The following is a 9,826-nucleotide window of genomic DNA, read 5'->3' as shown; positions in this document are numbered from 1 at the left end:
AACCACCAGAATCATGAACAAACTGATTAGAGGAATGCTTCCTCTAGCATTCTACTCTCTGGACTTTAGTCAAGGAACTGTAAGTACCTTTCTCTGGAACTCAAACAGGAACTAATTTACAAAGGGTAGAATCAGTACTTTAGTTTTTTTGAGGAACTGGGAATAAAAGAGATAATCTTTGATGCTAGGCCAAGGGATTAGGTCCGAACCACAAGGAGTAGAAGAACTACAATACCGTACCGTAGTTTCAACCCAAGAGAAGAGGAAAACAGAGGGCAAGTGGCAGCATCTCCCCTTAGAGAATGTTACGTAGTAGTAGCGCTGAAACAAGTCTGATGCAGCATCCTTGCACCCAGACACCTATCTGGTGTATTATCTGTGATCTATTTCCATGGGTCATACTGACCTACAGAGCCATTCTTATTTATGGCTCTGTAAGATTATACAGTGCCATTGATAGGAAATAGTTTGATAGATGGGATAGAATATAAAAAGAAAATTGAAGCTGGATGAAAAGATAAGAGTGTTGGAAAAGAGTGGGTGGGAAATAAATGACAGAGCGGGTGGGAAGGAGAGAGGGTGTGTGTCAAAATTCAATGTTCTATATTTAATTGCAGAAAGAATACCAATTTTAAAGAAATTACTCTCAAACTGGTTCTAAAGCATCCATGAAATTGACTACTCCCTCATTGGCCCAGGGCCAGATGAAATTTGGGCTACGCAAAACAGAAAATAAAATGACTCCAGACCCTGGGCTATCTCTACTCTCCAGGCTATACTCTCAGATTATAAGATCAATAAAGACTGCCATGTCAGGTCTCTTCTGTCCTCTCCCCTCAGGGTGGCACACCAAAGGACTAGCTGTTTTCCACTTAAAACACTCAGCATTAACTCAAATACTTTTTGCCCTCTAACTTGTCCTAGTGAAATGCAAAAGGTGAGTTCTGCAAAGGTGAGGAAGCAGAACAGGAAATCCATCCATTTAGTAGCAGAGCTGGAAACAGAATCCAAGTCTTTTTATTTAATCAACAAATACGTACTGAGTGTCTACTGGGAGTAACACTACAGATGCGCCTATTTAATTCAAATGTGAGAAACACAGTCTACACTAATGATTTTTCCCTACCTCTTCCAAATAATACAGATAATGCAGCTAGAGCATAGTTCTCTGGAAGATGTTCAGAATCTGGTCTGATAACAACCCACTGACTGCACCAACACGATGGAATGCAAGGTAGACTTTATTTTCTGCTACATTATCATTTAGATGAGTTAGAGACAGTTTACGGACAACACTCAGCTTACTGACCAGGAAGTGGAAGATGGCACAGTAAGTAGGTAGACTCAGTAAGATATTTATCTGAATAAAGTTTTTGTCTTCCTGAGTATTTCTACAGAATTATCTGGCCGAATATGCATTAAATGCACGAGACGTAACTCAGTATAATCTTTCCTGTCATTCTGAGAGAATTACAGAGCACGGACAAAAAACAACAAAACCTCTACAGAAGAATCTCAGGACCTAAAACTAAAGTAAATGAAAGGAAGAGGCCTTTGAAAAGAGGAAGACAACAGAAAAACAATCATAAGGGTTCAAAGTACCTTGGAAAAATTGTAAAACACGTTCCTTACAAATGTGAGGTAGGTTCATTTCACCTCTCTCCATTTGTACTAAGCATAGAAGAACAAAGTCCCACAAAAAGAATAGATGATGCATTTATGTTGCTTAAGGAAAATCATTCCAAATGCATTTTATCTTTAATTTTAAAATTTTATTTATTTGAGACAGAGTCTTGCTCTGTCACCCAGGCTGGAGTGCACTGGTACGACCCGACTTACTGCAACCTCCGCCTCCTGGGTTCAAGTGATTCTCCTGCCTCAGCCTCCCGAGTAGCTGGGACTACAGACCCATGCCACCATGCCCAGCTAATTTTTGTATTTTTAGTAGAGACGGGGTTTCACCATGTTGGCCAGGATGATTTCAATCTCTCGACTTCATGATCTGCCCACCTCAGCCTCCCAAAGTGCTGGAATTACAGGCATGAGCCACCACGACAGGCCCCAAATGCATTTTCAAATCTACATGCTGTCAAAAGTTTCATAGTAATCATCCTGCAAAAGACAAAATAAATGTTTGTGACATGAAGGAAGATTACTTTTGTTTGCCTATTTCTGCCTGTATCATAAACATAAGTAATACAGAATATCTATCTATAGAATATCCACTATTAAAATGATTAAATCTTTGTAACATAATTACTTTAGTCAAACCACAGAGCAGTGCAGAATTTTCACTACAAAATCTGAGGTTTCAAGCTTCATGTTAAACTAAATGATTAACCTTTGTTAAATAAGTAACTGGGAAAAAACTTAGCATTTGGCAAAAGCATGTGAACTATCCTCTTGTGAAAACATGAAAATATTAGAGTTGTTAAGAGGACTTAAGTTCATATTCATAAACCACTCATAAAAACTGCAAATAAATGTTTGCTAAATAAGTAAAAATGAACTTGGCGGTACTGTATGAAATAACATCTGTAAGTCCTTTGGCAAAAATATACAGGCTTTCTTCTTTTCATAATTTCCAAATCCCTTCCTTAAATGTTAAATAAATGTCCTATGATTGCCATGCACTTCCTTGTGCCTTATCAGAGTACATTTTATAGGCATTTGTTCACCAAATCTTATCCTCTGAGTTCAGGTGGTGCCACAAACCTGTATTTCTGAAAATGCAGTACTTGGACATAGATTATCAGCCTGGCAGCTAAGTACCTCATGTTTGTACCAAGCCAACATTTTTGTAAGATGTGGAATATATATATACTCAACTGGATTTCATTTTATGCTCTGAAACTTTCCGTTTTATCTGCTTCACACATCTTCTGACTGCTGATACCAAAAGAGAGATGCTTGGTATCATTCATAGCATATAGGACTAGGTACCATGCTCTAACACTGAAGAATTTAAAGACAGGAAACATCTTTTATTCCCCAAATTTCTGCTTCTCTATCCTTAAATTGCAGGTAACCAACCATCTTTAGTTCTCTATGAATTAACATGTGAGAAATAAAAAATCAATAAAGCAATCTAATGTTAAACTGCACAATCTATTTTAGAAAATATCCTTTCCCCTTTCAATCCACATTTACCACTTCTTTCAAAACGTGTCCAAAAGTCATCTTTTTCTCAGAAGCCTCTTAATCATATTCACCCACTCTTTATCTTTCCTTGTAATCTTTAAACCCTTCTTCCCACTCTGTAACAAATAAATAGATCTAACACACAGAAAACCCAAGTAAGGCTTGTTTCTCAGATCTAAATAACACATAATTTTAAATATTTTTACTACATAATTTAAAGCATTCTACCAAAAACTCATTTTAACATTGGTAAAAAACAATCAATTTTGAAGTTAAGTATGATTATAATTGTTTTCCTATTTTGGGTTCCTCTTTGAAAAACCTTGATTTAATGATAGAACTCTTCAAATGAAGAAAGAAGAGGCCATAATGCATGGATAAGGTAAAAATATCAAGATGACTCAAGCAACAGCTTTTAACAGGTTGAAAACTGGAAGCATCAGTTTCCATAAGACAATAGCATGAGGGAAGAAATGGAATATTAGAACTCTTCCGTAATAGACGGTGCTAAACTAAAAGGACACTTGCAAATATTTTCACGTAAATTTAGAATGCACTATATATACACATATATACATACATGCATAATACATATATTCCCTTTATCTAAAGCAACTAACCGCCAAAATAAAAATAGGGATATGGAATTAAAATGCCTAAAATGCCAACATCAATATGATATCCAAATCTTCTCTACTGTTTGAGAATTTAAAGGGAGAAGAGACCTTAGATTGTACAATCCAACCTTACTGACAGATAGGAAACTAAGATGCAACAAGGATGGCTTAAAATAATGAGCCCGTACTAAAACGCACATGCCCAAATTCAAAGTCCAGATCTCACTGGGCGCGGTGGCTCACATCCCAGCACTTTGTGGGGCTGAGGCAGGAGGATCACTTGAAGCCAGGAGTTCGAGACCAGCCTGGCTAACACGGTGAACCCCCCCCCTTTTTTTTTTTTTTGAGATGGAGTTTCACTCTTGTCGCTGGAGTGCAACAGCATGATCTCGGTTCACTGCAACCTCTGCCTCCCGGGTTCATGTGATTCTCCTGCCTCAGCCTCCCAAGTAGCTGGGATTACAGGCACCTGCCACCACGCCTGGCTGATTTTCATATTTTTAGTAGAGACAAGGTTTCACCATGTTGGTCAGGCTGGTCTCGAACGCCTGACCTCAGGTGATCCACCAGCCTTGGCCTCCCAAAGCGCTGGGATTACAGGTATGAGCCACTGTGCCCGGCCTGGTAAAACCCCATCTCTACCAAAAATACAAAAATTAGCCGGGCGTGTGGTAAGCACCTTGAATCCCAGCTACTCGGCAGGCTGAGGCAAGAGAATCACTTGAACCTGGGAGGCAGAGGTTGCAGTGAGCTGAGATCACACCATTGTACTCCAGCCTTGGCGACAAGAGCAAGACTCCGTCTCAAAACAAAACAAAACACAGTAACAACGAAGTCCAGATCTCTCTTTCCATTACAGCACTCCATGTCTTACTGGGCTGCTTGTTTTTACACAGCAAACCAAGAACAAAGATTCACTCTAAATAAAGCATATGCTGAATTGTTTTTCTACAGAAATGATCCATCCATGGGCTTCACTATGGCCAACGGAATGGTTATCACCGGACAAAGGTATTTAGCATCTATAACAAATTAGAGACTAAGGATCACATGTAGGAATATCTGCCTAGACAGGTTACATACACCATCCTCAGTGCTATAATTGTATTAAAAATGAAATAAAAATGAACTTCTGCCATGCTTATATCCTAAAGCTTACCAATTGAAGCATAATAATTTTAAAGGCATTTATATAATTTCAATGTTTTTGAGGTAGCTTTATTGGGGAGAAAAAAAAATCAACATAACTTCATAATGACTTCCTGGCCCTGATCCTCAAGAGCGTAAGTCCCCTTACCAATGATCTGAGCATACAAACAGGCAACATTTTGTAAAGCCTACTGCAACAATGTATGTTCTGAGACTTTCCCCCCCACTTTTTTTTTTAACTATAGTTGTCAGATTTTACAAGACTTTTTCTTTTTTCTTTTTTCTTTTTTTTGAGACAGAGTCTTGCTCTGTCCCCTAGGCTGGAGTGCAGTGGCGCTATCTCAGCTCACTGCAAGCTCCGCCTCCCAGGTTCACGACATTCTCCTGCTTCAGCCTCCCGAGTAGCTGGGACTACAGGCGCCCGCCACCTCACATGGCTAGTTTTTTGTATTTTTTAGTAGAGACGGGGTTTCACCGTGTTAGCCAGGATGGTCTCGATCTCCTGACCTCGTGATCCGCCCGTCTCGGCCTCCCAAAGTGCTGGGATTACAGGCGTGAGCCACCGCACCAGGCCAAGACTTTTCTTAATGGGTGAGTCTTATTAAAAGTATTATGAAAGCATACAATTAAGTCTTCCCCACCCCACAAAACAACTTTATTGAGAAAAATAGTATATGAAATTGGGACTAAGAATATGGTCGCCTAGGCAGTTGGGTGTGGTAGCTCACGCTTGTAATCCCAGCACTTTAGAAGGCCAAGGTAGACAGATCACTGGAGACAAGGAGTTCAAGATCAGCCTGGGGAGCATACCGAGACCCTTGCTCTATCATAAATAAATATATATATTTATATATTTAGATTTATATCTATAAATATATGTAACTCTATATAAAAATCTAAATCTTATTTAGATTTATATATATATAAAAGAATATGATCACCTAACATGAGACCACTGCAACTTTTAAGTAGTATATAAACTCTAAGATGGTTTACTTTACTGGTTGGGGGCAATGGCTTTATCATGAGTTACATTTTTTTTTGGATTGTAGAGAACTTTTTTTTCTTTCAATTCAAGAGAAAGAAGGAACACACATAAATCAAGGATGTTGGCTGGGCACGGTGGCTCACACCTGTAATCTCAGCACTTTGGGAGGCTGATGTGCGTGGATCACCTGAGGTCAGGAGTTCGAGACAAGCCTGGCCAACATGGCAAGACCCTGTCTCTACTAAAAATACAAAATTAGCCAGGCGTGGTGGTGCGCGTCTGTAATCCCAGCTACTCAGGAGGCTGAGGCAGGAGAATCGCTTGAACCCCAGAGGTGGAGGTTGCAGTGAGCTGAGATCACGCCATTGCACTCCAGCTTGGGTGACAAGAACGAAATTCTGCTCAAAAAAAAAAAAAAAAAAAAGCCCACTATCTCCACTTTTAACACTATTTGGAAACAGTGTTAGATGCAAAATGAGACAGAATAAAACAATTAGAAGTTTAAGGACCAGAAATAAATAAAACTAGTTCTAGTTGCAGATAACACATCACATCTGCAATTAGATATAATTAGATTATATATATAATTGCAGATGGTATAATATAGTTTGATATCTGGTAGGGCCGGATATTATAAAACCTCTATAATTGACAGTATAAGGCTTTTCTGACACTTGTTCTCACTATGGTAAATAAAAAAGTCTTTTTGAAAAGAAGTATAAGGCTGGCTGGGTGTGCTGGCTCATACCTCTAATCCCAGCATTTGGGGAGGCCAAGATGCAAAGATCACCTGAGCCCAGGAGTTTGAAACCAGCCAACCTGGCCACCATGGCAAAACCTCGTCTCTACAAAAAATACAAAAATTAGCCAGGTGTAGTTGTGTATACCTGTAGTCCCAGCTACTTGGAGACTGAGGTAGGAGGATCACTTGAGCCTGGGAGGTCAAGGCTGCAGTGAGCTGTGATGGTGCTACTGCACTTTAGCCTGGCAACAGAGGAAGACCCTCATGAATGGCTTGGTGCCCTTCCCATGAGATCTGGTTGTTTAAAAGAATACAGCACTTCCTCCCCTTTTTTTCTCTTGCTATGTGATGCAATGGTTCCCCCTTTGCCTTCCGCCATGATTGTAAGCTCCCTGAGGCCCTCAACAGGAACAGAGGCCAGTGCCATGCTTCCTGTACAGCCTGTAGAACCATAAGCCAAATAAAACTCTTTTCTTTATAAACTACCCAGTCTCAGGTATTCCTTTATGGCAAGGCAAACAGTCAGATTAATATACTATAATATTGTTGTCATATCTAAGAAAAATTTTTTAAAAATTATATCATCTATCACAAAGTCTTATTTAGATTTATCCACTGTCCCAAAATGGTTTTCACACCAAGTTCCAATCAAGGCTTATGTGTCGTCATTTGATGTAGGCCAGTGTTTCTCAGCTGGGGACGGTTTTGCCCTCCAGGAGATATGGCAATGTGTGAAGACATTTTAACTTGTTCCTTTACCCTTTGTATTAATCTACAAATAGGAAGTTAGGTTTAGAAGCTTTATTAGAGTCAAGTAAAACATTCTGAGTAAGAATTCCTCAAATATGTCTCATACTCTTTATGTTGCCACACACGAGAAGGCGAAGTTTGGCTACTTGGTTAAGGCAACTGAATGTCAAGCCTATGATATAATATAATTATGATATAATTTGTCCTTGGCAATTACCAGTACATGGGGTGATCTCTGACATCTTGAATATTCATGATGCTTTAGTGTATCTACTGCTGATCCTTACCTGAAACAGCTATAGGGTTATAAAAGGGTGATTCTTCTAAGTAGTTTATATAATTGAAGTTCCACAACACGGCTACAGACTGCATGTGTGTCCTCACAAAACTTGTGTGGTAAAGATCTAATACTCAATGTGATAGTATTTGGAGGGGGAGCACTGAATGGGACTAGTGACCTTTTAAGACTAGAGAGGAGACATGGTTTTACCTTGCCAAGTGAGGACACAGTAAGAAGATAATTGTATGTAAACCAGGAAGATGGAGGCCCCCACCAGATACCAAATCAGCTGGCACCTTGACTCAAACTTTCCAGCCTCCAGAATTGTTAGAAACAAATTTTTTAATTTTTATTTATTTATTTATTTGAGAGGGAGCTTTGCTCTTGTCGCCAAGGCTGGAGTACAATGGTGTGGTCTCAGCTCACTGCAACCTCTGCCTCCAGCGTTCAAGTGATTCTCCTGCCTCAGCCTCCTGAGTAGCTGGGATTACAGACGCCCACCAACATGCCTGGCTAATTTTCGTATTTTTAGTAGAGACGGGGTTTCACCATGTTGGCCAGGCTGGTCTGGAATTCCAGATCTCAGGTGATCCACCCACCTTGGCCTCCCAAAGAATTTGCATTGTTTAAGCCACCCAGATAATGGAATTCTGTTAGGCAGCCTAAGCTAAAGCAGATATTGGTACCAATAAGTAGGGTGCTGATGTAACAAATACCTAAAAATCTGGAAGTGTCTGCTTAACGGATGGAGACTGGAAGAGTTTTAAGGTACAGGTTAGAAAAAGCCAATAACACCATAAAGGGACTTCTTAAAGGCAATTCTGGTGAGGGCGCTGAAGGAAAACATGAGAGCTGGAGAGAAAGCCTCAATCTTCTTAGAGAATATATGCATAATCATGTGTGTATTCCCTATGAAGAATACACGAACAGAATACTGATAAAAATATGAACGGTAAAGGCCATTCTGATGAGGTCTCAGATGGAAATAAGGAACATGTTATTGGAAATTGGAGGAAAGGTCATCTTTGTTATAAAGTGGCAAAGAACTTGGCTGAACAATTCAGCCAAGTTGTTGATGTTTGTGTCTTTCAATTGTTCATGTCTGTGTCTTTCAATTGTTCATGTCTTAGTGTTTTGTGGAGGGTAAAACAAAACTATTCAGCTGAGTTCATTTCTATGCCAAGTGTTGAAGGAGCAGCTTGGCTCCTCCTGATTGCATATAGTAAAACGCAATAAGAAATAAAGGCAGAAATGTTAAGGAAAAAGGAACCAGAACATAGATTTGGGAAATTCTCAGCCTGTCCATATTATATAAAAAAAAAAAAAAAAAAAAAAAAAAAAAAAGAAAGAAAGAAAAGAAAAGAGAAAGCATTTGGAAGAGTACACCCAGGGTGTGGCAGACCAACCGTCTGATAAGGTGATTAGTGTGGGTGTGAATCATGGATTTAATGAGCCACCCCAGGCGGAACATTGGGAATGTGACGTGGAGCGGATGCAGATGGGTCAAAAAGAAGACAGGATGACAAACTTCTCTTTTTACAGGATAGGACCACAGAGTTATACAGCTGAAAATGTGCACTATTTTTCAAAACATGGGAAGAATGACTCTGAAGGCAAATCAGAGATCAACAGTGCTGTCTCCTTGGTTTCAAAAAGGGAGACCATCATCTTGGGTTTCAGCATGAAGGAAACATTCATCTAGTTGCAACGTTCTACTTAGGCCCATGCCTAATCTTCCTACAAATCCTCGGGCTCCTTGAACGTGCATTCTACAGTCAGACTTCAACGACTGAATGGATATATGGAAAAAATATCCTCATCTATGGGGTAGTGCTTATTTGGAACAAAAACCTGTTAAGTCAGCAACAGTTACTTTAAAAGAATGCTAAATTTTATTTGATAAATCAATTTATAGCAAGACTGTTTCCCCTTTCCTCCCCCCCTTTTTTTTTTTGAGACAGAGTTTCACTCTTGTTGCCCAGGCTGGAGTACAGTGGCGTAATCTCTTGTAATCTCGTCTCACTGCAACCTTTGCCTCCCGGGTTCAAGCAATTCTCCTGCCTCAGCCTCTTGAGCAGCTGGGATTACAGGCATACGCCACCACGCCCAGCTAATTTTTTGTATTTTTAGTAGAGACGGGGTTTCTGCATGTTGGTCAG

Source organism: Mandrillus leucophaeus, unplaced genomic scaffold (genome assembly GCF_000951045.1).
Source record: "Mandrillus leucophaeus isolate KB7577 unplaced genomic scaffold, Mleu.le_1.0 Scaffold314, whole genome shotgun sequence".
In the NCBI taxonomy this organism is placed as follows: Eukaryota; Metazoa; Chordata; class Mammalia; order Primates; family Cercopithecidae; genus Mandrillus; species Mandrillus leucophaeus.
This window is presented reverse-complemented; position numbering follows the sequence as displayed.